We start from the raw sequence: 14,900 nt of genomic DNA, 5'->3' as shown, positions 1-14,900 counted from the left end.
CAGCAAAGGTCATTACAGAAGCATGGGCTGGCCCTCTCAGGGCACCACAGTGATGAAAATGACCTCTATTCCCACATTATTGCATCATTCTCTCAAGATCCAAACCCTGGAATTGATTGCCAACTTGCAGAGCCCAACTCACGAGCCAGCTTCTTGCTAACCCAAGACAGGGAGAGAAGAATTGTATTGCTTCTTCTTCTCTAGTGAGGGGTCGGTGTTTCTCACCAGGACTCCAGCTAAGAGGAGTTTCCCAAATGGGAGACTGGGGATGGCAGGAAGAGGAGGCTGGTTGTCCCAGAAGCTAAAACTTCTGATGTGTCTACTATGCGGATGCTCCAGCTTTTGACAATGCAGATATTTAGAGAAAAATATAACTTACACAACTTCAAGTGCTTTCTTGAAATTAAAGGTAGCAAATGGCCTTCCTGGTAGCAAATGGCCTTCCCTTCCCTTCCCTTCCTTTCCCTTCCTGTTTCTCTCTCTCCCCCAACCCACCTCCCTCTCCTTTTACTAGCAGCAATGTTGTACCACTCAGTATTAGACAGGTTTTATATCCTTGGAGGTAAAGGTAGAAAAGTAATATTATGAATTGTGAGAAAAGAAATTAGAAATCGTGTTCATGGAAATTGCTAAATTAAAACTGCCAAGAGTTTATTTATCTTGTTTATGGGTCAATCTGGGGTCCTTTCTGTCATTCCACAGCATACTAATATTCATTTTAAAAAGAGGTCCTTAGCAAGTACCTAAGAGTAGAATCTAGGTTTGGGTATATGGGTGTTTACTGTAAAATTCTTTCAAATTTTTTGTATGTTTGAAATTTTTACTATAAAGTTATAGATAACCAACAAGGAACTGTACTCAATATCTTGTAATAATCTATAATGGAAGAGAAAGTTAAAAAAAGAATGTATATATGTATATATATATATATATATATATATATATACACACACATCTATGTATAACTGAATCACTTTTCTGTATACCTGAAACTAATGTAACATTGTAAATCAACTATACTTTAAAAAAAATTTTTTACAGTTAAAAAAATAGGTCTTTAGAGTTTGTCATCTTAACATTTAACTTAGAAATTTCCTTATTTAAAAAAAATTTAATTACAAAATAATTGGGGAGAAATCTTATACAGAAAGATGCTCATTTTAGCATTATTTGTAACAGCTTTCAAATTGGAAACAATCTAAATGGGATGAGTATCTATATGATGTACACACTTTATGGTATACTATGCTGACAAACCATTTAAAGTTTGTTTGTTAAGAAGTGAAGTGAAAAAAGCAGTGCATAAAACCTAATCACAATTATGTGGAGCAAATTAAAGGAACAAAACCTACCAACTGGGAAAACAGAGAAGTTGGACACAACATAATTACAGGGCTTGCCTTTGGATGATAGGATTATTGGTGATTAATTTAGAACATGTTTTTTTTGGTCACCTCTTGCATTTCTTTAATTCCCCCAAATTTCAGTCAGAACATGCATGTATTTCTTTACACCAAAATAAAGTTGACTTCTGTTAACAACGGCAAGAAAGTGTCCTTCCTTGGAATGGATTCTGTGTGCTTCCACTTTGCATTGGGGTCTTTTGAGAAGGCCACCCTGTTGCTGAGTTCACCAGTCATCCCTGGAATCAAATCCTGTAGTCATGCTCTGCCCTCATTTTACTAAACCCTCCAACAACATTTAATATGGTAATCAATCTTTCTTGACACTCTGTCAACTACTTTCTGAAACATTATTTTCTCCTGGGAACAAGCTTGCTTCTCTCCACACTCTTTACTCTTTTGCTTCCTCAATTTTCTTTGATTGTTTTTCCTCCTCTGCTTAAGCTCTAAATGTTAGAATTATCTCCTATTTACACCTCCTTTTGTTACTGAAGGGATCCCATTCACTTCCCTCTCTGTTCTGATACCTTATTGGTTTGTGGCTCCAACACGTATTCTCTTGTGATTGCTGGTCTAACTGCTTACCTGACATCTCCACTCAAATCTCTCTCAGATATTTCAAACTTCTGTCCAAAATGGAATTCTTTATCTTCCATTCTATGACATGGAGATGAAATGAAGTTCAATGTGTCGATTGATATAGTCAACACTGATCAAATGTGATTTTCTTATTCTTTTAAATTTACAAATGAATGAAAATAGAAGTTCTAACAGTTTCTTCCTCAATCTCAGTGGCTCATCTTGGTTACCCTCTAAAGTATACACAACCCCTTTATAAACAAGTATTTGCATTTGCCAAAATTATAGCTGATTTCCTTCTCTGGGCTAGCTAGTAGGATTCTGATTCTCTTAAACCAAGAAATGAAACAGAAATTCCAGGCCTCAAAGAGACTTGGACAGTAAAAGGGTTTTTCTACTATCATTTTATTTTATATCCAATACAATATTAAATAACATTTAGATAGTACATACAATAATTCCTGTAGGTACCATCTAAATGTTTAAAAAAAAAAGCCTGTGTTTGTGAGGCTTTTTAAATAACATCCTAAGATATCTGGATACTACTCATCCACTCCCACATCACTGTTAATGGGGGGAAAAACATAGAAAGTTTTTACTTCAATCAGAAACTATTTCAAAGTATTTTGGGGTCAAAAAATAATTGATTCCAATAAGGTACAAATGTAACTATTTCTTCATTGGAATGACTTCAGTGGGGGGATCCTTCTTTGTTCTTTAGTAGGAAAATTAAAAAAAAATAAAACAGGATAAGATAATTTTGGACAAATATGTGTTACGGCGACTCTGTGACATAACCATTCAAGGTCTAGCAATATGTGCTATGACACGTGGAAGAGATACAATTATCTTAAGGTATTTATTAATTGCATGTTTTTCTTCTAAAAGAAAAGGAAGATTTGATTACATGATGAGTGTTGGTCAGCTTTGGGGTAGAAAAGGGAACTTAACCAGGATCTTTTAGACTCTTGTTAGTTCAAATTTGATATAGGCACCAGCAGCACCAGCAGCACCTGGGAGCTTATTAGAAACACAGATTCTCAGGCTCCATCCCAGACCTACTGAGTCAGAATCTACATTTTTAACAGGATGTTCAGACGATTCATTTGTACACTACACTTTGAGAAGTACTGTTCTATAACTAAATATTTGGACTTCTTAAAATCTAGGTTTCTGTTGTTACCATTGATTCAAATTCTATTTATAATAATCTTGGGTATTTGGATTTTTCTTGGTGAACAAAAATTGTAAGCTTAAAAATAATTATTGAACTCAGGAATGAGAAAACAACTCATTTAAAATCAGGCAAAAGGTTTGTGTATACACTTCACTGAAGAAAATTTACCACAGCAAGTAAGCACATGAATAAGATGTTCAACATCATTTGTCACAGGGAAAATGCAAATTAAAACCACAATGAGATGCCACTACATGCCTATTAGAATTGCTATAATAATAATAGTGCTACTACTAATACTAACATCTGACAACACTAAGTGTTGGTAAAGTTGTAGATTGACTAGTACTCTCATGCATTGCTAGTGAGAATGCAAAATGGTATAGTCACTTTGGAAAACAGTTTGGCAGTTTCTTATAAAGTTAAACACACACTCACCATATGATTCAGCAATTCAACTCCCAGGTATTTACTCAAGGAAGTGAAAACTTATGTTATAAAAAAATGTATGTAAATGTTTATAGCAGTTTCACTGGTAATCATCAAAGCCTGGAAACAACCCAAGTGTCCTTTAACTAATGAATGGATGAACAAACACTGGTGTATCCATACAACAGAACATTACCAGGCCATAAAAAACAAGAATTACAAGACAACATGGATATATCTAAAATATATGATACAGTATGTAAGTGAATGAAGCCAGATTTCCACTTATATGGCATTGTGTAAAAGGTTGGGGCTTCCCTGGTGGTGCAGTGGTTGAGAGTCCGCCTGCCAATGCAGGGGACACGGGTTCGTGCCCCAGTCCGGGAGGATCCCACATGCCACGGGGCGGCTGGGGCCGTGAGCCATGGCCGCTGAACCTGCGCATCCGGAGCCTGTGCTCCGCAACGGGAGAGGCCACAACAGTGAGAGGCCCACGTACCGCCAAAAAAAAACAAAAACAAAAAAACGGTAGAACTATAAAGATGAAGAACTGATAGTGGTCACCAGGGTTTTAGGGCAGGTGGAGTACTTGAATACAAAAGGACAGCAGTTGTGTGTTGATGGAGCTGTCCTGCACCCTGAATGTGGTGATGGTTATACTACTCTAGGCATTTGTCAAAAGTCAAAAAAAAAAAAAATGATACACCAAAAAGTATACGTTAGGTGGCTTTCATGTCTTGGCTTTTGTAAATAGTGCTGCAATGAACACTGGGGTGCGTGTATCTTTTCTAATTATGGTTTTCTCTGGATATATGCCCAGGAGTGGGATTGCAGGATCATATAGAAACCTAAATGTTCATCAACAGATGAATAGATAAAGAAGATGTGGTCTATATGGACAATGGAGTATTAGTCATAAAAAATAATGAAATAATGCTATTTGCAACAATATGGATGGGCCTGGAGATTATCATACTAAGTGAAGTAAGCCAGACAGAGAAAGACAATATCATATGATATCACTTGTATGTGGAATCTAAAAAAAAAGATACAAATAAACTTATTTACAAAACAGAAATAGGCTCAGAAAAAAAAAAACTTATAGTTACCAAAGGGGGAAGAAGGGGGAGGGATAAATTAGGAATTTGGGATTAACATATACACACTACTATATATAAAATAGATAACTAACAAGTACCAACTGTATAGAGCAGAGAACTATATTCAATATTTTGTAATAACCTATAAGGGAAAAGAATCTGAAAAAGAATACATATATCTACAACTGAATCACTTTGCTGTATATCTGAAACTCACAAAAATTGTAAATCAATTATATTTCAATAATAAAACAGTATACTTTAGTGTATGTATATTAAAAATAAATTTACACAAATCATGCATTGTTTACAATGCATACACTTCACTTTTCAGCCATGCTGAAGAAACATGGTATACCCAAACTCATCTCACATTCCAGGTATCCCTGAGACCTGGAATGAATAAAATAGCTCGGGAAGGCTTGCATGTCTTACAACCTTAATGCAGCTGGTGTGCTGTAATGTTCAAGAGCAGAGGACCCGACGTCACAGTCCTTAGTGGACTGGCCTTTATCTCAGGCAAGTGGAGCCTTTCCGGTTGGATCTCTTCCTGACAGGTGTACAGAGAAAGATGAGAGCCTGGCCCATGGGTGAATGATTGCTTCTCATCCATGGAATTCAGTTTCATATTAGAAATGCCACATAATCTGGTGGATAGAGCACTGAATTGGAAATCCAGGATACGTGGACTTTGTAAGGACTTTGCTGCCGACACCTAGGTGAGAGCTTTAACAGCTTAATGCTTGAATTAACCCAATCATTATCATGATTGGTAATTTGTAATAAAAACAAAGAAAATTTACACATGGTTTACGTTTATAAAGTGCTTTCACACAGGTTAACCCTTTTAATCTTCGGGTTCACATCGGGAAAGAACAGCTGAGTGGTATTCAGTGTCTGGTTTTATAGGACGGGAGAGCTCTCAGCTCTCTTGTCCTTCCTTCCCTCTGTATTCATTCCGTAAAGATCCTTTAGTTAATGAAACAGATTTGGTCCTGGACCGGATGCATTCCTGAATCACAGAATTTGAAACCTGGCCTTTTCTTTTTCTTTTTCTTTTCTTGGTTAAACAAAACAAAACAAAACAAAATGAAACAAAACATTATAGATGAGTTAGTGAGGTCCAGAGAGGGGAACAAAATGGGTAAAGGTCATTCAGCCTATAAATTACATCCTTAGAAAATTAGGCCTTAAGCCTGTGAAATATCACATTATGGGACCTAAATGTGTTCACATGTGTGAACGGGGCTAGATTGCTTTGTATCTGTCCTGACAGTGAGGGAGGATACATAGAGGCAATTTGTGAGGTACTTTGGATTCTATAGGGTCAATAAATTGACCACAAAATGGTGGTTGATGAGACATAAAAAGAAAGTAAAAAAGGAGACATGACTGCAACTGGGATGATGGGATAAAAGTTAAGTTAAGCATAGTGAAATAGAAATAAATTACCATATTAATCTTTAATAGCTTATTAATCTTAAAGCTAAATTAGAGATTAATTGTGAGCCTCCTGACCTTGACGAGAAATAGATGTTTTCAGTTCTATCCCCAGGGTGGTCCAGCACTGGTGGTCCAGCACTGATGTCTCCCTGTCCCCCATCACTCAAATGCAAAGCATGGTCATGGACACTGAGTGACCACATCTCCTCCTTCAACACTAGGTAGTTCTTGAGCTAGAGAGAACCAAGGCTCCTTGGAGATCAACTGACTCCATGTCTTGGTATGGAGAAAAATTAGGATGAACTTTGAGCTACAGTGAGTGCCAGAAGTCAAGGACACTTTATGAAACGTGCAGGGTCATCTTGCAAGGACAAAGGAGATAGTTTTAAGAAACTCCTACTTGCCAAGTTATAATAATTTGACCATCAAACAAGAATATTAACTATATCTAACTGGAATGAACTGAGTCTACAAGAAAGCTATGACATTCAAAGATGAAATAAGTTCATTAAAATGTATAAGATGATAATTATAATACAAAAGAAGTGTGAATAAAAATTTTAAATGAACTAAAATTGGTAAGGAACTATTGACATATATGACATACATGGCATTCTGTTTTTCCAAGTACATGTTTATAAGTATTATGTTTTTTTGTTTTGGTTTTTGTTTTACCTAGGAGATCAAAATTATACCCAGAGCAGCAAAGGCCTGTCAGCTCAAGAGACCATGGGCAAAAACTAAGTGGAAAGCATACCAGTGTGTTGCCACATGATAAATGGGTCAAATTCAAGAAGTACTGATAGGTCAACTCAGCCTCTTATCTCCTAGAAAATGAAACTTCTGGATGACTCAACCAATTTTCCTGATATGCAAAAACTGTAAATTGAGTTAAATTGCAAATTGAGGCTAAATATTATATATTAGTTTGCTAGGACTGCTGGAACAAAGTACCACAGACTGGGTGGCATAAACAAAACTGACCTTCTCACAATTCTAGAGTCTAGAAGTACAAGATCAAGGTGTCAGCAGGATTTGTTCCTTCTGAGGGCCATGAAGGAAGAATCTGTTCCAGGCCTCTCTAGTTGGCCTATTGAGGGTTGTCTTCTCTCTGTTTATATCATATTCCCTCTGTATTTGTCTGTGTCCCAGTATACTCTTCTTGTAAGGACACCAGTCATATTGGATTAGAGTTCACCCATATGACCTCATTTTAATTAAATTACCTCCTTAAAGATACAATCTCCAAATATAGTTTCATTCAGAGGTACTGAGGGTTAGGACTTCAGAATATGAATTTGGGGAGGATGTAAGTCACATCCCATGATACAGATATAATGAAGGAAGAAAGCAGAGACACCAAGTTGCCAGAAAAGACATGGCTGTGGACATTCTCACTGACACAATGAAACAATCTTGATAAAAAATATCTGCTAGGGTTTGACTCACTTTGGAAATTCAAACAGTGGCCTTGGTGGGATCAATAGTCAATTCACTGATAACTCAACAATCTCAGCTGACCAACCATAATCTTTTGGTTTTATGTTCAATAGGTCACTGTAACCCGAAAAGATGCATTAAAATATATTAAAGTATGTGAATAATGGAGAAATTTAGCTAAACCTATAGAATCACTAATTTTCTCATAGACTGAGTATGAATATAACAATATATTTTATAAGCATTATGATACTTTGTGAATATCACACATTTGTGAATATATTTTTAGGGTGTTTGATGTACTTAAAGGAATGCGGCACATTAGGCTTATGCTTTTATTGAGATAGAGAATTTGACTAAGGTTTATTATTAACTTTTAAATGTGTAAGAGGTTTCATAAAGTTTAAATTTTGATTTATAAGTTGTGTAAATTTATGTTTAAATTTGTTTAGAGAAAATTTACTTAATATAAGTATAATTACATTGAACATTAAAGAAAGAGCAAGTAGTAAATTTGATTGTTTATACACACAAAAACCCCTTCAGAAGTAAAGCTCCATGCAGGACTGTGAAGGTGGTTGGAGTTGGAAATAGGTGTGATGGCAACACTCCTCAGCACCAATGTGTGGCATGAACTCATGTGCCTTACATTCAGCCCTCCCCCTTCCCAACTCCCAGGGCCCTTGGCTGTTTATTCCAGTGTAAAAGAGGAAGGCTGGGGAGTTCCCTGGTGGTCCAGTGGTTAGGACTCCACACTTCCACTGCAGGGGGCACAGGTTCGATCCCTGGCCAGGGAACTAAGATCCCACAAGCCGTGTGACACAAACTAATAAAAGGTTTTGTTTTTTTTTTCTTTTAAAAGAGGGGTTTATTTTCACTCAAATATATATTTCACTAATGATTCTTTTGCAAGATTAAGATCCCTGATGGCAAATAACATTGATCTGCTTCACTGGAAAATACTATGGCCATTGTACATCTTTTTTTTTTTTTTTTTAATAAATTTATTTATTTATTTTTGGTTGCGTTGAGTCTTCGTTGCTGCATGTGGGCTTTCTCTAGTTGTGACAAGCGGGGGTTACTCTTTGTTGTAGTGCGCAGGCTTCTCATTGCAGTGACTTCTCTTGTTGCGGAGCACGGGCTCTGGGCGCTTGGGCTTCAGTAGTTGTGGCACGTGGGCTCAGTAGTTGTGGCTCACAGTTCTGTAGAGCGCAGGCTCAGTAGTTGTGGCGCACGGGCTTAGTTGCTCCATGGCAGGTAGGATCTTCCTGGACCAGGGCTTGACAAGGGGACCCTTGTCCCCTGCATTGGCAGGTTGATTCTTAACCACTGCACCACTGCACCACCAGGGAAGTCCCTGTTGTTGTACATCTTAAAGAGGTGGGAATAATGGAAGATAATCTGCCACCAAGGAGATATGCATCAAAATAGTTCCTATAAACAATCACTGATCTTCACTATCCCTCTTTGTGTTCCAGATTTCCCCACATCCTTGTCTTTACCTGTTTTGTTACCCCCTCTTGTAGTACTCTCTCCACTCATCTTTTCTCAGAGATGAGAAATGAATGGGTCTGCTCCTCCGGAAGAACCTTATAGTATACTAGCCAGAATATGTCCCTGGCCAGAGTCTGCTGTTGATGGGAAATCGATTCAATAAATTTAATTCATTTAAAGCTTCCATGATTCAAGATATTACTAAAATATTACATTACTATTTGCATTTAAAAATAAGGCTGTAAGAGAAACTAATGTTTAATTTGAAGAAATTATCTGAGTACTAGACATGAATTCAAATCTGCTTTTAATGGTTTTCAGTAATTGTATTGTTGTCATCATTTCAAAATAAGTATAATTGGTACTCTCTTCAGGGATTGAACAGGAAAAAATGGTATTGTTTTGGCCAGGGAGAGAGAGAGGTTACTGGAAGGAAGGAGGAAGGAAGGAAGGAAGGAAGGAAGGAAGGACAGAACAGACAGTATACAAACCATTGCAAGAAATTACAGGTAAGGAAGCTATAAGCAAACATAGTTTTCTTTACAGAAGGTAAAAGTATCTTTAAAAGTGTTCTGAATATGCTGAAAACTTGGGAAGAACTGTCCCTTTGCCCTCCTGGAGCTGCTAATTCAGCTGCAGCCACTGCCTTGGTCTCTGCCCTCCTGGAGCTGCTAATTCAGCTGCAGCCACTGCCTTGGTCTCCCCCTACTTTCCCAGTGCCTCTAGGTGACACAAAGAGTGTCACTTTGGTGGCCGTGACACCAGGGAGCATCTTCAGTGCTGCCGTTCCTTCACAGGAAGAGGCTAACATTGATCTGATTTTGCCTTCTCAAAGGAACTTCATGCAGCTTGGAGACCTTCTCCCTTCTGTGGTTTTTGAAAGTTGTGGTAGAGACTTGATTCTCTTACCTGGAAGCTGATTGTCTTTCTGTGCTGCTGCAAGGAGGCTTGGAGCAACTTCATCATTATAAAGCCTTATTGTTTTACATTAGAAAGAAAGCATTCCCATCCTTGATTTCAGTTGAGCCTCAGATCCAAACTTTTAGTTAGTCTGGACAGGGGTAATCCTTGCTAGTTATTTCCTACCTGGAAGAACATTCCAGAACCCAAAGAGATGGTGGTGAGTGACCAACCCAGGTCAGTTTCTGGAGGTGAAAGTGACGTTCCAAGAGGGAGAGGTAGCTGCACCAGGCCTTCTATAACCTCTCAAGTTTCAGGGAACTCAGATCCCCCAGGTACACAGCAGGGTGAAGGGACAGGCCAGAAGCTTCAGCTTTCAGGATTTATTCTTCTTATTATTATTTCTCCCCTCTTGGTCTAAATTACTGGTCCTTTTCACTCATTGTGATTGGTTTAGCCAGATGCAGCAATAAAACATGCTCTAGAGTAGAAATCAGAATGATACCTAGGATGAGGGATTAGTTCCTGCTCTGCCACTAATTAGCTTTGTGATTTTAGGCAAATTATTTCTCTTTCTGGGCCTGTATTTCTTTACCAACACTATGAAGATATGCAACTTTGTCACTGATTACTAATCTCCAACTTTTTTTGTTTATTTTTTCCCCTGCTATGAGATCTATATATCAGGTGAAATGTGAAATGTATGTTACCTGGAACTTGGGACTCCAGTCTATGGAATGTGCACAAGCAAGCAGCTGAGTTGGCTGGTGTGATTGGCTGAGCAAAGGGCAGAGAAATAAGTCAGCAGATCATCCTGCCCTTAGGGGGCCCCCTCCCCACTAGGCTCCTACACAGGTTTCTGGGGCATCACCAAAATGAATGTGGAAATTCCTAAGCATTTTATCCACAAACATTGTATATATTTTCCTAAATGTACTCTATACATGAAAAGAGATCACAGAAGGAAAAGCACTGAGCAAAACTGAAAGGATATTGTTTTCTTACTATGATGATTATGATCTTTGGATGGAGCCGAAGAGCCCTTGTTTCTGACCTACAGAGGCACATGGGCTGCTGGCTTTGCACGACCTTGGCAATAACAAAACCTGAGGCGCAGCTTCGGGAAGGTGGCTTGGTTTTCCTCTGTGAAAATAAGAGCTTGAAAAAGTATTGAGCAAGTCAGGAAAAAAAAAAAAAAGAGTGAGAAAGAGAGATCTGAATGTCTTTTCTTAATAAAGCATTTCCTCTAATAGAAAAGCAAAACACAGAAGCCAGGGCAACAAGGAACCGCCCCCGCCCCCCCCCACCAACACACACACACACACACACACACACACACACACACACACACACACACGCAGACTAGGGTTAATCACCAGCTAACATCCCCAAATTCTTCTCAATGTTCAATCACTGAAGGAAAGCCTGCTGAGACTGGTCCATTCCCTCTGGTGACCTGGAAGGATGACAGAGAGGCTCACTTGCTGGGAGAGCTCATCCCACTGGGCTTCTTACAGGTGAGGATTTATTCACTCTCTTATTCATTCATTCATTCATTTAACCAGGAATAGTGCAGTCTGTACACAATGGAGAACACCTCTATTTCTTTTTCCAAGTTCACCAATTAGTGAGTTCCCTATATGTGCCAGGTTTTAGAACACAAGGGTCAGCAAGATTTCACAGGTTCATCCATCTCTAAAAATCCATTAAGGCAGCATCACCTCCGAGAAGCCTCCCAGTCTGGTTGTGAGACCCATCCTTCCCAGGTGCTCCCATAGTGCTTATGCTCACAAGTGTCATCATATCCACTGAAACCGAAGGTCTGGAAGGACAGAGCCCAGGGCTCTGTTGTCCACAGCTCTGGTCCCAGAGAGCTTAGCATAACACCTGGCACCTAGTAGGTATTCAATGAACAGTGGTTGGAAGACTTTAACAGTACTTATCACAGCACTCTATGGTATACAGTTACTTTTCTTTCTTCTTTTTTTCAGTTTAATTTTTAATTTTTTAAATTTATTTCTTTTTTTAAAAACTGAAGTATAGTTGATTTACAATGTCATGTTAGATTCAGATGTATAGCAAAGTGATGCAGTTATACATATACATATATCTATTCTTTTTCAGATTCTTTTCCCTTATAGGTTATTGCAAAATATTGAGTAGAGTTCCCTGTGCTATACAGTAGGTGCTTGTTTGTTATTTTGTATATACTAATGTGTACATGTTAATCTCATCTTAATTTATCCCTCCCCCCTTAACCATAAGATTGTTTTCTATGTCTGTGAGCCTTTTTCTGTTTTGTAAATAAGTTCAATTTTTATCCTTTTTTTTCAGATTCAACATATAAGAGATATCGTATGATATTTGTCTTTTCTATTTTCCTCTCTACCCTCCCTATAGGCTCTGAGCTCCTGAAGGGTGAAGCCTCACCTCTTCCCTCCTGACCTCACATGAACTGTCACTTCTAGTTATAGGGAATGAGCCCAACCTGAATTCAAATCCAGGACCCTGCCAAGTCCTGAACTGAGTATCCTGTTTCAACTTCCTCATATCAGAACATGAAAATGATTTCCACATCCAGAGCTATTTAAAAAGTTTAGAAAGAATGCCTGTGACCTGCCTAGGACATTCTATAGCAAATGATGGGCACACAGTAAGTACTCCTTATTAATAGAAATTTCAATTTGTTTAAACTTCTAAAGCTCATTGAATTGCTGGAACAACAGTCTCTCTCTCTCTCTCTTTCTCTCTCTCTCGAGAACTTCTGGATATACTTCTGTCAGATTCACTGGCTTTTAACATTGTGCCACATCTGTTTTATCATCTTCTCTCTATATATATGTAGATAGATAGATAGGTATACAATTATATGTATACACACATGTATCTGCATGTACATGCACATATGTATGTGTAAATTATAAATTCTAAAATATTTATTTGTTTTTCTGAGCCATCTGAAAATAGATTACATACATTCTGCCCTTTTACTTATTAATATTTCAGTGTGTAATTCCTAAGAATAAGAATGTTCTCTTAAATAAATACCCACAATACTGTTCCATTTAGGAAATTTAACATCATTACAGTACTTTCAACAAATTTACCTTCCAATATCCCATAGTTGTCAGTTGTCCCAATAATGTCCTTTAAGCACTTTCTCCTTCAGTATAGGATCTTGTCCATTTAGTGGCCAAGTCTATTTAGTCTCCTTTAATCTGAAAAGTTTCTCAGTCCCTCCCACTTTCATACATTGACATTTTTAAAGAATCCAGACCAGTTATAGACAGTTCTTCCATGTGGGTCTGTCTGGCTTTTCCTTATGATTAGATTCACGTTACTTATAAGTGATGGTGTTTCCACCTCAATTTGTTACATCCAGAGACATGTGATAGCCATCTGCTCCTCATTACTAAGGTTAATTTTGATGACACAGCCTAAGTGTCATCTGTTTTCACCAGTGTATAATGACCATTCTTCCCTTTTCAACTAAGAAGAAATCTGTGGGGAGACCCTTTGAGACCATGCACATATTCTGCTCCTCATCACATTTTCCCCTAGATTTGGCATCCCTTGATGGTCCATGCCTAACGGATCCTTCCTAGGATGGCTCAGCATGGTGATTTCACTACTCTAACACTCTCTCCATTTTTTTTTCTTTTTTTTTTTTTTGGTACGTGGGCCTCTCACTGTTGTGGCCTCTCCTGTTGTGGAGCACAGGCTCCGGACGCACAGGCTCAATGGCCATGGCTCACGGGCCCAGACGCTCCGTGGCATGTGAGATCTTCCCGGACCGGGGCACGAACCCGTGTCCCCTGCATCAGCAGGTGGGCTCTCAACCACTGTGCCACCAGGGAAGCCCTTACATTTTTATCATAAGGATTTCCATGATACAAAAGAACTCTTTTTGAGTAGGCAAGGCAATGCATTTAAGGATATTTATCCTATTGTCAGAAGGGAATGAGGGTCTGGTGTGCTGGTGAGCAATCAGGCTGGAGATGGAGGTTTATACGTTAACCATGGAGAAGCCCCAAGAATGTCTGGAAACAAATAGAAATAAGGCCAAGGAAACATGAGGTATTCAGCATGGGAACCATAAAAAAGATGCAAGTGCAGGAGACTCAATGGTACAGGGAGAATGTGGGCAGGAGCTGCGGGCAAAGAATGGGTCAGATCCCACTCAGATCCCACATTCTAAATGGTTAAGGAAAGTCTCTCTACCTTTCGTCCTGTTTGTTCTTGCATAAAACTGTGACCATCATATGGATGTCATAGCATTTCCCTATGTTTTAGACAAGTACTGGATCTAAAGCACACTACTTAATGTCATGTTAAGTGCTCATTATATGCCCCCCTTCGCTTCTTCTCTTCCCTGTGTGTTGTTCAGATATTGCCACGGAAACTCACCTCTCTGCTTACACTGAGGTCTCTTTAAATATTTTGCTATTACTTTAAAAGCTTGATGTTTTAAAAAAAATCTGAAATGAGAAATTCTAAAGGTAATAATATGCTATATTTCCTGCTAACAGTTAATTAAACGCACAGTCAAAGCCACCTCTGAACCCAACTAGGAAATCTCAGGGCTGCTTACATTTCAAAATTGTTTTAATTATTTCTGGTAAATTAAATATAACAAACTAATTAATTTGCATGATAATGATATCACCATTTTATTAGTATCAATAAAATACAGTAATAATATTGACTGCTTTAAAAATTGGTTATGTAGTATTTGCTACACCCTTTTTCAGATGCTTTAGAGACATTAAGTCTCATCCTCATAACTTCTTTGTCGCTATTCTTTCCATTTTACAAATGAAGACACCGAGACTCAGAGTGTCCATGAGACCTGCCAAAGGTCTTATTGCTGCAAAGGGGTAAGCAAGGCAATAGATATACTCTGTCTCCAGAAAGTGTACACTTTGCACTCCAGGT

This window comes from Mesoplodon densirostris, chromosome 1, assembly GCF_025265405.1.
Source record: "Mesoplodon densirostris isolate mMesDen1 chromosome 1, mMesDen1 primary haplotype, whole genome shotgun sequence".
Lineage (NCBI taxonomy): Eukaryota > Metazoa > Chordata > Mammalia > Artiodactyla > Ziphiidae > Mesoplodon > Mesoplodon densirostris.
This window is presented reverse-complemented; position numbering follows the sequence as displayed.